Source organism: Leptodactylus fuscus, unplaced genomic scaffold (assembly GCF_031893055.1).
Source record: "Leptodactylus fuscus isolate aLepFus1 unplaced genomic scaffold, aLepFus1.hap2 HAP2_SCAFFOLD_632, whole genome shotgun sequence".
Classification (NCBI taxonomy): Eukaryota; Metazoa; Chordata; class Amphibia; order Anura; family Leptodactylidae; genus Leptodactylus; species Leptodactylus fuscus.
In genome coordinates this window covers 53,192-66,534 of record NW_027440665.1, presented here as the reverse complement: position 1 = coordinate 66,534, position 13,343 = coordinate 53,192, and the positions used below count along the sequence as shown (strand labels likewise).

Below are 13,343 nucleotides of genomic sequence, written 5' to 3'. Positions count from 1 at the left end.
TGTACGGGGCAGAGCTGTGTGTGTGTGTAGTGTACGGGGCAGAGCTGTGTGTGTGTGTAGTGTACGGGGCAGAGCTGTGTGTGTGTGTAGTGTACGGGGCAGAGCTGTGTGTGTGTAGTGTACGGGGCAGAGCTGTGTGTGTGTGTAGTGTACGGGGCAGAGCTGTGTGTGTGTAGTGTATGGGGCAGAGCTGTGTGTGTGTGTGTAGTGTACGGGGCAGAGCTGTGTGTGTGTAGTGTACGGGGCAGAGCTGTGTGTGTGTAGTGTAGGGGGCAGAGCTGTGTGTGTGTGTAGTGTACGGGGCAGAGCTGTGTGTGTGTGTAGTGTACGGGGCAGAGCTGTGTGTGTGTGTAGTGTACGGGGCAGAGCTGTGTGTGTGTGTAGTGTACGGGGCAGAGCTGTGTGTGTGTGCAGTGTACGGGGCAGAGCTGTGTGTGTGTGCAGTGTACGGGGCAGAGCTGTGTGTGTGTGCAGTGTACGGGACAGAGCTGTGTGTGTGTAGTGTACGGGGCAGAGCTGTGTGTGTGTAGTGTACGGGGCAGAGCTGTGTGTGTAGTGTACGGGGCAGAGCTGTGTGTGTGTGTGTAGTGTACGGGGCAGAGCTGTGTGTGTGTGCAGTGTACGGGGCAGAGCTGTGTGTGTGTAGTGTACGGGGTAGAGCTGTGTGTGTGTAGTGTACGGGGCAGAGCTGTGTGTGTGTGTGTAGTGTAGGGGGCAGAGCTGTGTGTGTGTAGTGTACGGGGCAGAGCTGTGTGTGTGTAGTGTACGGGGCAGAGCTGTGTGTGTGTGCAGTGTACGGGGCAGAGCTGTGTGTGTGTGTAGTGTACGGGGCAGAGCTGTGTGTGTGTGTAGTGTACGGGGCAGAGCTGTGTGTGTGTGCAGTGTACGGGGCAGAGCTGTGTGTGTGTGTAGTGTACGGGGCAGAGCTGTGTGTGTGTGTAGTGTACGGGGCAGAGCTGTGTGTGTGTGTAGTGTAGGGGGCAGAGCTGTGTGTGTGTGTAGTGTACGGGGCAGAGCTTGTGTGTGTAGTGTACGGAGGCAGAGCTGTGTGTGTGTGTAGTGTAGGGGGCAGAGCTGTGTGTGTGTGTAGTGTACGGGGCAGAGCTGTGTGTGTGTAGTGTACGGGGCAGAGCTGTGTGTGTGTGTAGTGTACGGGGCAGAGCTGTGTGTGTGTGTGTAGTGTAGGGGGCAGAGCTGTGTGTGTGTGTGTAGTGTACGGGGCAGAGCTGTGTGTGTGTGTGTAGTGTACGGGGCAGAGCTGTGTGTGTGTGTAGTGTACGGGGCAGAGCTGTGTGTGTGTAGTGTACGGGGCAGAGCTGTGTGTGTGTGTAGTGTACGGGGCAGAGCTGTGTGTGTGTGTAGTGTACGGGGCAGAGCTGTGTGTGTGTGTAGTGTACGGGGCAGAGCTGTGTGTGTGTGTAGTGTACGGGGCAGAGCTGTGTGTGTGTGTAGTGTACGGGGCAGAGCTGTGTGTGTGTGTAGTGTACGGGGCAGAGCTGTGTGTGTGTGTAGTGTACGGGGCAGAGCTGTGTGTGTGTGTAGTGTACGGGGCAGAGCTGTGTGTGTGTGTAGTGTACGGGGCAGAGCTGTGTGTGTGTGTAGTGTACGGGGCAGAGCTGTGTGTGTGTGTAGTGTACGGGGCAGAGCTGTGTGTGTGTGTAGTGTACGGGGCAGAGCTGTGTGTGTGTGTAGTGTACGGGGGCAGAGCTGTGTGTGTGTGTAGTGTACGGGGCAGAGCTGTGTGTGTGTAGTGTACGGGGCAGAGCTGTGTGTGTGTGTAGTGTACGGGGCAGAGCTGTGTGTGTGTGTGTAGTGTACGGGGCAGAGCTGTGTGTGTGTAGTGTACGGGGCAGAGCTGTGTGTGTGTGTAGTGTACGGGGCAGAGCTGTGTGTGTGTGTAGTGTACGGGGCAGAGCTGTGTGTGTGTAGTGTACGGGGCAGAGCTGTGTGTGTGTAGTGTACGGGGCAGAGCTGTGTGTGTGTGTGTAGTGTACGGGGCAGAGCTGTGTGTGTGTAGTGTACGGGGCAGAGCTGTGTGTGTGTAGTGTACGGGGCAGAGCTGTGTGTGTGTAGTGTACGGGGCAGAGCTGTGTGTGTGTAGTGTACGGGGCAGAGCTGTGTGTGTGTAGTGTACGGGGCAGAGCTGTGTGTGTGTGTAGTGTACGGGGCAGAGCTGTGTGTGTGTGTAGTGTACGGGGCAGAGCTGTGTGTGTGTAGTGTACGGGGCAGAGCTGTGTGTGTGTGTGTGTGTGTGTGTAGTGTACGGGGCAGAGCTGTGTGTGTGTGTGTAGTGTACGGGGCAGAGCTGTGTGTGTGTGTAGTGTACGGGGCAGAGCTGTGTGTGTGTGTGTAGTGTACGGGGCAGAGCTGTGTGTGTGTGTGTAGTGTACGGGGCAGAGCTGTGTGTGTGTAGTGTACGGGGCAGAGCTGTGTGTGTGTAGTGTACGGGGCAGAGCTGTGTGTGTGTAGTGTACGGGGCAGAGCTGTGTGTGTGTAGTGTACGGGGCAGAGCTGTGTGTGTGTGTGTGTAGTGTACGGGGCAGAGCTGTGTGTGTGTAGTGTACGGGGCAGAGCTGTGTGTGTGTGTGTGTGTAGTGTACGGGGCAGAGCTGTGTGTGTGTAGTGTACGGGGCAGAGCTGTGTGTGTGTGTAGTGTACGGGGCAGAGCTGTGTGTGTGTGTAGTGTACGGGGCAGAGCTGTGTGTGTGTGTAGTGTACGGGGCAGAGCTGTGTGTGTGTGTAGTGTACGGGGCAGAGCTGTGTGTGTGTAGTGTACGGGGCAGAGCTGTGTGTGTGCAGTGTACGGGGCACAGCTGTGTGTGTGTGTGTGTGTAGTGTACGGGGCAGAGCTGTGTGTGTGTGTGTAGTGTACGGGGCAGAGCTGTGTGTGTGTGTAGTGTACGGGGCAGAGCTGTGTGTGTGTGTGTAGTGTACGGGGCAGAGCTGTGTGTGTGTAGTGTACGGGGGCAGAGCTGTGTGTGTGTGTGTAGTGTACGGGGCAGAGCTGTGTGTGTGTGTAGTGTACGGGGCAGAGCTGTGTGTGTGTAGTGTACGGGGCAGAGCTGTGTGTGTGCAGTGTACGGGGCACAGCTGTGTGTGTGTGTGTAGTGTACGGGGCAGAGCTGTGTGTGTGTGTGCAGTGTACGGGGCAGAGCTGTGTGTGTGTGTAGTGTACGGGGCAGAGCTGTGTGTGTGTAGTGTACGGGGCAGAGCTGTGTGTGTGTGTGTAGTGTACGGGGCAGAGCTGTGTGTGTGTAGTGTACGGGGCAGAGCTGTGTGTGTGTGTGTAGTGTACGGGGCAGAGCTGTGTGTGTGTGTAGTGTAGGGGGCAGAGCTGTGTGTGTGTGTAGTGTACGGGGCAGAGCTGTGTGTGTGTGTAGTGTACGGGGCAGAGCTGTGTGTGTGTAGTGTACGGGGCAGAGCTGTGTGTGTGTAGTGTACGGGGCAGAGCTGTGTGTGTGTAGTGTACGGGGCAGAGCTGTGTGTGTGCAGTGTACGGGGCACAGCTGTGTGTGTGTGTGTGTGTGTGTAGTGTACGGGGCAGAGCTGTGTGTGTGTGTGCAGTGTACGGGGCAGAGCTGTGTGTGTGTGTGTGTGTAGTGTACGGGGCAGAGCTGTGTGTGTGTAGTGTACGGGGCAGAGCTGTGTGTGTGTGTGTAGTGTACGGGGCAGAGCTGTGTGTGTGTAGTGTACGGGGCAGAGCTGTGTGTGTGTGTGTAGTGTACGGGGCAGAGCTGTGTGTGTGTGTAGTGTAGGGGGCAGAGCTGTGTGTGTGTGTAGTGTACGGGGCAGAGCTGTGTGTGTGTAGTGTAGTGTACGGGGGCAGAGCTGTGTGTGTGTAGTGTAGTGTACGGGGCAGAGCTGTGTGTGTGTAGTGTAGTGTACGGGGCAGAGCTGTGTGTGTGCAGTGTACAGTCTGACTCCTCCCACACATGTGACTGATCACATGCTCATGACATCATCAAAGGTCCTCCAGAAAGTCACATGTCCAGAATTTACCTCAGAATTCCTGGCCAATGAGGAGAGAAGAGACTGGTCAGTGTGTGACTTGTAGTTCCCCTGTGTGTACAGCCGTGTATATGGGGCCGTATATAAGAGGTGTCTATAGAGAGTGTAGAGTATATATCAGGACATACACTATATACAGCGGGGTATAATATATATATCAGGTCTATAGTATATGTCACAGTGCTGTGTATACAGGGGGGGTATAGTATAGACAGATGTATATACTGGGTGTAGCGTATAGGGGGTGTATAGTATATACAAGGTGTCTAGTACACAGCGGGCGGTATATACAGGGTGTATAGTATACAAGGTGTCTAGTACACAGCGGGCGGTATATACAGGGTGTATAGTATATACAGGGTGTCTAGTACACAGCGGGCGGTATATACAGGGTGTATAGTATATACAAGGTGTCTAGTACACAGCGGGCAGTATATACAGGGTGTATAGTATATACAAGGTGTCTAGTACACAGCGGGCAGTATATACAGGGTGTATATTATATACAGGGTGTCTAGTACACAGCGGGCAGTATATACAGGGTGTATAGTATATACAAGGTGTCTAGTACACAGCGGGTGGTATATACAAGGTGTCTAGTACACAGCGGGTGGTATATACAGGGTGTATAGTATATTCAGGGTGTCTAGTACACAGCGGGTGGTATATACAGGGTGTATAGTATATACTGTATACAATAGTTGTGTCTCCTCAGGCCTGACAACACAATGGTCGTCTCCCTGAGTCCCCCATCAGTGATGGACAGAAGTAAGATGGCTGACAGGATCCTAAAGCTGGCCCTGGAGATCATCTACCTGCTGAGCGGAGAGGTGAGGGATTGTGGGAAATCTGTCCCATGAGCTGACTCTTCTCTCTAGTAATAACACCGGAGCGGAGAGGTGAGGGATTGTGGGAATGTCTATAGTGATATTTATCAGGGTCTCTCCATACTCAGGACTACACAGTAGTGAAGAAGACATCTGATAAGTATGTGACCCCCAGCAGCCGCCCCCCCCCATGTGTCAGGAGGATGGAGCAGGAGCCCGAGCCCCATCATGGAGCCTTCACCTCACTCACTGATACCTGAGAGCAACAACGAGCAGAAGATCCTGGAGCTGACCAACAAGATGATCTGTCTGCTGAGCGGAGAGGTGAGCGCTGCTGGGAATGCTGGGACATTAGACACTAACACAAGGGATGATGTGTCTGGAGGATGATGAGGACGGTGTCATTGTGTTGTCAGGTTCCTATAAGGTGTCAGGATGTCACCGTCTATTTCTCCATGGAGGAGTGGGAGTATTTAGAAGGACACAAGGATCTGTACAAGGAGGTGATGATGGACGACCCCCAGACCCTCACATCACCAGGTAAGAGGAGAGATGGTAGAGAGGAGTATGGAGGGGCCCCTAGATCCCCCCCCCCCATCATCTGACCCCCACATCACCAGGTAAGAGGAGAGATGGTAGAGAGCAGTATGGAGGGGCCCCTAGATCCCCCCCCCCCATCATCTGACCCCACATCACCAGGTAAGAGGAGAGATGGTAGAGAGCAGTATGGAGGGGCCCCTAGATCCCCCCCCCCATCATCTGACCCCCACATCACCAGGTAAGAGGAGAGATGGTAGAGAGCAGTATGGAGGGGCCCCTAGATCCCCCCCCCCCCATCATCTGACCCCCACATCACCAGATAAGAGGAGAGATGGTAGAGAGCAGTATGGAGGGGCCCCTAGATCCCCCCCATCATCTGACCCCCACATCACCAGGTAAGAGGAGTGATGGTAGAGAGCAGTATGGAGGGGCCCCTAGATCCCCCCCCCCATCATCTGACCCCCACATCACCAGGTAAGAGGAGAGATGGTAGAGAGCAGTATGGAGGGGCCCCTAGATCCCCCCCCATCATCTGACCCCCACATCACCAGGTAAGAGGAGAGATGGTAGAGAGCAGTATGGAGGGGCCCCTAGATCTCCCCCCCCATCATCTGACCCCCACATCACCAGGTAAGAGGAGTGATGGTAGAGAGCAGTATGGAGGGGCCCCTAGATCCCCCCCCCATCATCTGACCCTCACATCACCAGGTAAGAGGAGAGATGGTAGAGAGGAGTATGGAGGGGCCCCTAGATCCCCCCCCCCATCATCTGACCCCCACATCACCAGGTAAGAGGAGAGATGGTAGAGAGCAGTATGGAGGGGCCCCTAGATCCCCCCCCCCATCATCTGACCCTCACATCACCAGGTAAGAGGAGTGATAGTAGAGAGCAGTATGGAGGGGCCCCTAGATCCCCCCCCCATCATCTGACCCTCACATCACCAGGTAAGAGGAGAGATGGTAGAGAGCAGTATGGAGGGGCCCCTAGATCAGCCCCTAGATTCAGTCACTGTGTGTGTCCTACAGATGGATCCAGTGACAGAAACCTCCCGGAGAGATGTCCCCGTCCTCTGTGCCCCCCGGACTGTCCACAGATAGACGGTGACGTCCTAGTGGGTGATCAGGTAGATGGATCGGAGGTCTCACTAAATATAACAATCCCTTTAACATGATAAATTAAAGCTTTATTTCAATGAGTTGTTTTTGTCTATTTAGGTTGATATTAAGATTGAGGTAATAGATGATGAAGAAGAGACTTACCTGAGAGCTGAGCGGCTGTGTAAGATGTTCATCCTCTAGATCCCCCTCCCCCATCTTCTGCCCATCACGTAATACACAATGTATTCAGTCACTGTGTGTGTCCTACAGATGGATCCAGTGACAGAAACCCCCTGGAGAGATGTCCCCGTCCTCTGTGCCCCCCGGAGAGGTGTCCCCATCCTCTGTGCCCCCCGGAGAGGTGTCCCCATCCTCTGTGCCCCCCGGGGAGATGTCCCCGTCCTCTGTGCCCCCCGGAGAGATGTCCCCGTCCTCTGTGCCCCCCGGAGAGATGTCCCCGTCCTCTGTGCCCCCCGGAGAGATGTCCCCGTCCTCTGTGCCCCCCGGAGAGATGTCCCCGTCCTCTGTGCCCCCCGGAGAGATGTCCCCATCCTCTGTACCCCCCGGAGAGATGTCCCCGTCCTCTGTATACCCCAGACTGTCCAGAGGGGGATCTTCATGTCACACAGGACCCTCAGGTACATGGTTTTTCGGCTTTCCTTAGATTTCAGGCTGATTTTACCCAACCGGCTACTGTAACCCTTTCCATCTGTGTTTAGGTTGAAGATCTGCTGAATATTAAGGTGGTTGTTGTAGAGGAAGAAGAGGAGATGTATATGAGGGGCGATCGGCAATATAAGGAGGTGGATATCCCTGTAGACGTCCGTCCAGGTGAGCAGCGACGGCTTCTCATAAGGTGACATATTAGCAGGGTCAGAGTATAGGAGGGAGGATTTGTAGGTGAATAATAAAAAAAAGTTGTGATTTGAGGGGGTGACTTGAAAATATAGACTTTGTTTTACAGGTTTTTATAAAACTTTTTGTAATTTTTTTTTTAGCTTTAGCCCCTCCCCCACGGGGCTTGAACCTGCGATTATTAGATGACTTCTACCATAGTAGGCAATGTACTACCACTCTATTACAGTCTATGGCACCTTGTCATGCAGCGCCCTGTACGGACAGGGAACGTGATGGCTCTTATGGCGGGCGCTGTCGCCAGGTCTCTGCTTTGTAAAGTAGGGGAGTAGTAAAATACTGCGCAACCTCCATGTTTAAAGGGTACCTGAGTTATATGATATATACAGGGGCAGTCTGTTCTATACTAGCTTTTCTCCTGCTAACATCCCCATTATGGCTTCTTTGTCAGGCCGTGAGTGTGTACAGTAAGGAGCAGTCTGTCCCCTCCCCGTCTATTGCTGATAATGTGCTGTCATTCTGCCAGGAGTAACTGTACAATAGCAAATAGCTGAAAACCGTAATATAAGAGACTCAGGGACACTGAACTGCAAGTATAGGGCAAATACACACAGGCAATTATTATTATTATTATTATTGTTTATTTATATAGCACCATTAATTCCATGGTGCTTTACATTATTATATTAATTCCATGGTGCTTTACATTATTATATTAATCCCATGGTGCTCTGTACATTATTATATTAATCCCATGGTGCTCTGTACATTATTATATTAATCCCATGGTGCTGCACATTATTATATTAATCCCATGGTGCTGTACATTATTATATTAATCCCATGGTGCTTTACATTATTATATTAATCCCATGGTGCTTTACATTATTATATTAATTCCATGGTGCTTTACATTTGGGGGTTACATACAATACACAGAATATACAGGTAGATATAATACTAACAGTGATCGGCTGGCACAGTGGGGTAGAGGGCCCTGCCCGCGAGGGCTTACAGTCTATGGGGGAAGGGGGGTAGAGACAGAAGGGGAGGGGGAGACTGTACAGATGGCGGTGCGGTGATAGTGTTATTGGGGGGTGTAGGCCTTCCTGAATAGGGGAGTCTTCAGGGCCTTCTTGTGATTGTGGGGATCAGTCTTATGTGTCTTGGTAGGGAGTTCCAGAGTATGGGGGATGCACGGGAGAAATCTTGGAGACGGTTGTGTGAGGAGCGGATGAGAGCAGAGCGGAGTAGGAGGTCATTGGAGGATCTGAGGTTACGTGTGGGCAGGTAGCGGGAGATTAGGTCAGAGCTATATGGAGGGGACAGGTTGTGGATGAGGTCAGAGATATATGGAGGGGCCAGGTGAGGTCAGAGATATATGGAGGGGACAGGTGAAGATGAGGTCAGAGATATATGGAGGGGCCAGGTGAGGTCAGAGATATATGGAGGGGACAGGTGAGGATGAGGTCAGAGATATATGGAGGGGACAGGTTGTGGATGAGGTCAGAGATATAGGGAGGGGACAGGTTGTGGATGGCTTTGTATGTTAGCGTTAGTAGCTTGAACTCAATTCGCTGGGCTATAGGTAGCCAGTGGAGGGACTGGCAGAGGGGAGCAGCCAATGAAGATCGGGGGGTGAGGTGGATTAAGCGAGCAGCGCAGTTTAGGGTGGACTGGAGGGGGGCGAGGGTCTTAGCTGGGAGTCCATGGAGAAGGGTGTTGCAGTAGTCTAAGCGGGAGATTATGAGGGCCTGGACGAGCATCTTGGTAGTTTCTGGGGTGAGGAAGGAGTGGATTCGGTGGATGTTCTTGAGCTGGAGGCGGCAGGAGGTGTTGAGGGTTTGAATATGTGGTTTGAAGGATAGTTCAGAGTCCAGGGTTACCCCAAGGCATCGGGCCTGTGGAACAGGGGTAAGTGGGGTTCCATTAACTTTGATAGATGGGTCAGGTGTAGGGGCCATACAGGATGGGCTGAAGATGATAAACTCTGTTTTATCCATGTTGAGTTTGAGAAAGCGGGAGGAGAGGAAGGAGGCTACGGCCACTAGACAATCTGGAATTCTGGCCAGCAGGGAAGTAATGTCTGGTCCAGAGATGTAGATTTGGGTGTCGTCGGCATAGCAATGGTACTGGAAACCATGAGTTTCTATGAGTTGGCCCAGGCCAAAGGTGTAGATGGAGAACAGGAGGGGTCCTAGGACGGAGCCCTGGGGGACTCTGTAGGTGTGTGAGTGGGAGACGCTGAATGTGCGGTCGGTGAGGTATGAGGAGATCCAGGAATGGGCCAGGTCTGAGATACCAAGGGATGAGAGAATTTCTAACAGGAGGGAGTGGTCAACTGTGTCAAAGGCAGAGGAGAGGTCGAGGAGGAGGAGGACAGAGTAATGGCGCTTGGCTTTGGCGGTTAGCAGGTCATTGGTGACTTTTGTTAGGGCAGTTTCAGTGGAGTGCCGGGGTCTGAAGCCTGACTGAAGTCTGTCAAAGAGCAGGTTGGACGAGAGATAGGAGGAGAGTTTGGAGTGGACATGCTGCTCAAGAAGTTTTGAGGCGTACGGGAGCAGTGAGATGGGACGATAGTTGGCAGGAGAGGACTGGTCGAGGGATGGTAATGTGTGCGCACAGTCAGGTTGTCTGTGAATAATATCCCATCTGTAGCTATGTGAGCAGCCAGAAGTCGGCAGGAACCGAAACTTTAAAGAAAGTGACCCCTTGCCTGGTCTCTCGCCTCCTTCGTTACGGCGGCTCAGGGTTCTTTGGTTTCTTGTTCTAACGTTTGTCTTCACTTTTTCTTTTATTGCACAGGACTAATAAACCGCAGGAATATCTCAAATGGAAATCTGATTTTATCTCCAGATCTCGAAAGAGAAGGTCGTCATTTTACCCAGGATTCTTTGGTACGAAACCACCCGGCCCCACCGCTACTCCCCGTCCTGCATGGTCGCGATCTGTCCTCTCATCCCTCCCCTGACAAGCTTTCTCTTCATCTGGACTGTATCGATAAGAAACGTGCAAATCACAAAGCTGGGAAATTATATCCCTGCAACGTGTGTGGGCGATCTATCAAATCCAAAACCAGTCTTATCCGACATCAGAGAATTCACACGGGCGAGAGGCCATTTTCGTGTTCTGAGTGTGGGAGATGTTTTACCCAGAAATGTGACTTCATTCAGCATCAGAGAGTCCACACAGGAGAGAAACCCTTCTCGTGTTCCGAGTGCGGCAAATGCTTTAGGCGGAAATCCAATCTCGTCGAACATCAGAGAATTCACACGGGAGAGAAGCCCTTCTCATGTTTGGAGTGCGAGAAATGTTTTACCAGGAAGTCCAAACTGTTCCGACATCAGAAGACGCACCATGCAAACAAGAGGTTGTTCTCGTGCTCCGTGTGTAAGAAAAACTTTACCCAGAAGTCAGATTTCATTCAGCATCAGAGCGTTCACGCCGCGGAGAATTGGTTTTCGTGTCCTGAATGTGGGAAGAGCTTTACCAGAAGGTCCAATCTGGTGAAACATCAGCTGGTGCACACGGGGGAGAAGCCGTTCTCCTGCGCCGAGTGTGGGAAGGGTTTTATGAAAAAGTCCAATCTGGTAGAACATCAGAGAATTCACTCGGGGGAGAAGCCGTTCTCCTGTAACCAGTGCGGGAAATCCTTTACTCAGAAGTCTAATCTTGTGACCCATCAAAGAATTCACACGGGGGAGAAGCCGTATTCATGTTCTAAGTGTGGGAAGTGTTATACGCAGAAGGCGAACCTCATCGAACATCAGAGAGTCGGAACGTGTGATCGGCTATTCTCATCTATATCGAGGAGGTGATAGACTCACTCAGAGCCTAAAAAGTCCCGATATTCACGGTCACCCTCCCCTACCGGAGACCTTACTAATAAGATAGGGGGCGTCCGGATTCAGCAGAAGGAGATCACTTCAGGTCTGGAGCTCTCAAGACTTTACATCCGGCCACTTTACCCCATGTCCTCATAGTTTGTAAAGCGAGAGTTCTATAAAGCTGGCCATACACAATAGTCACCCAAATGCCTGACTCCCCTATGTATGTATGTGTATATATAACGCTATATATATATATATATGTAATACACACACTTGGCTGAGTCTGCATATTTTATGAACTGGGTGAAAGTCTCTGCCCGGAGGTTTAGCAATCGCCATCTACAACACAACAAAAGGGTTTCAACCGCGTGATCCTCCTCTCCTCCAATGGTGACCCCTAACACATTAATAGGCTCATCCAACTGTAATTGGTGTCATGTCTATGGCCAGGTTTAGGATCGAGAAGCTGGAAGAAGACACTAGCTTTTAACCTAAAACTGGACTACAAGGAGGGTGAGATGGTGGCGACAGTGATACTGCTAAAACTGTCCGAGATTGGACAATGGCTGGACTCGGTGACTAGGAGGTGTCCGCATGGTTTTGGCCATGGAGTGTATGTTAGTCATGCTGGACGACAAGATGCACCCAAGTTTAGGTGAAGAAGACCTCTAGCACCTCACTGACACCAGTTGATCTTCGTGGATATTTTGCACCTTTTTGTGTTTCTTGTAATACCAAATCAGGACGGAAATATCCGACAATAGAAGATGGCGCTGAGCTGGGTAACACTGCGCGACTTGGGGGGCCATAGAGAATGTCAAACATGGTGGCTCTGGATGGGTTCTGCCATACCCTGTGTATAGGGGTCATAGACATGGACCCTCTTTGGGTAACAATTCTGCTTTTCTTGGATTAAAGTGACTACTCAATCCCCCAAGCCCAGAGGCAAGTGCCAATGACAAGATGTCGGGGCTGCTCTTTGCTTGACGATGGTCCACCATAGACCGGACACTGGTGGCATGTGGACCTTATCTGGACACTAATTCATTCGTCAGCTACTTCATTGCTTTCAGCCCCCACCCCTGCCACCAAATAACATGGAGGGCTCGTTTACGGTATGAAGGGGTTACATTATAGCCATCCTCTAAGTTATAATGTGTATTACAGACGTTGTGACGATAGTACGGTGCGGTAAGACCATTGTATGGCAGGTTCTCAATAAAAACAGTAAATCGGAAAACCTCGCGCACAGTCTGAATAATCCCCTAATACTATAACTCATATGTGTCCTCGGAAATGGTCAAAGAGACAGAGCCATGGCGTCAAAGCGGATCTTCTCCATGACCTAAGGAAAGTGCACCATAAATAGAATCGTATTGCATTGGATTTCACGATAAGAATGTGGTGGAGAGCGGTACTGCAAGTGAGAAACCAGCCGGGAAACAGGCCAGCGAGGGGCAGCAAAGAGCATTGAGGGGAAGGGATGGGCAGCGAAGAGCAGTGAGGGGAAGGGATGGGCAACGAGGGGCAGCGAAGAACAGTGAGGGGAAGGGATGGGCAGGGAGGGGCAACGTGGGGCAGCAAAAAGCAGTGAACGAGGGCTGCGAGAGGCAGCGTGGGGCAGGGAGGAGCAGTGAGGGGAAGGGAGGGACAGCGAAGAGCAGTGAGGGGATGGGCAGGGAGGGACAGCGAAGAGCAGTGAGGGGATGGGCAGGGAGGGACAGCGAAGAGCAGTGAGGGGAAGGGATGGCAGGGAGAGGCAGCGTGGGGCAGGGAGGAGTAGGGAGGGGCAGCGAAGAGCAGTGAACAAGGGCTGTGAGAGGCAGCAAGGGGCAGCGAAGAGCAGTGAGGGGCCATGAACGAGGGCTTCAAGAGGAAGCAAGGGGCAACATGGTGCAATGAGGGGTCATGAACGAGGGCCGCAAGGGGCAACGTTGGGCAGCGAAGAGCAGTGAGGGGCCATGAATGAGGGCAGCAAGGGGCAACGTAAGGCAGGGAGGAGCAGTGAACGAGGGCTGCAAGGGGCAGTGAGGGGCTATGAACAAGGGCTGCAAGGGGCAATGTGGGGCAGGGAGGAGCAGTGAACGAGGGCTGCGAGAGGCAGTGAAGAGCAGGGAGGGGCAGCGAAGAGCAGTGTGGGGCAGTGAACGAGGGCAGCAAGGGGCAACGTGGGGCAGTGAAGAGCA

General features: G+C 52.3%; 1 pseudogene; it reads left to right on the top strand.

The window, feature by feature from the left end:
• The first annotated feature begins 4,023 nt into the window (after positions 1-4,023).
• Positions 4,024-12,385, top strand: LOC142188686 (uncharacterized; annotated as a pseudogene).
• The last annotated feature ends 958 nt before the right edge of the window (positions 12,386-13,343 follow it).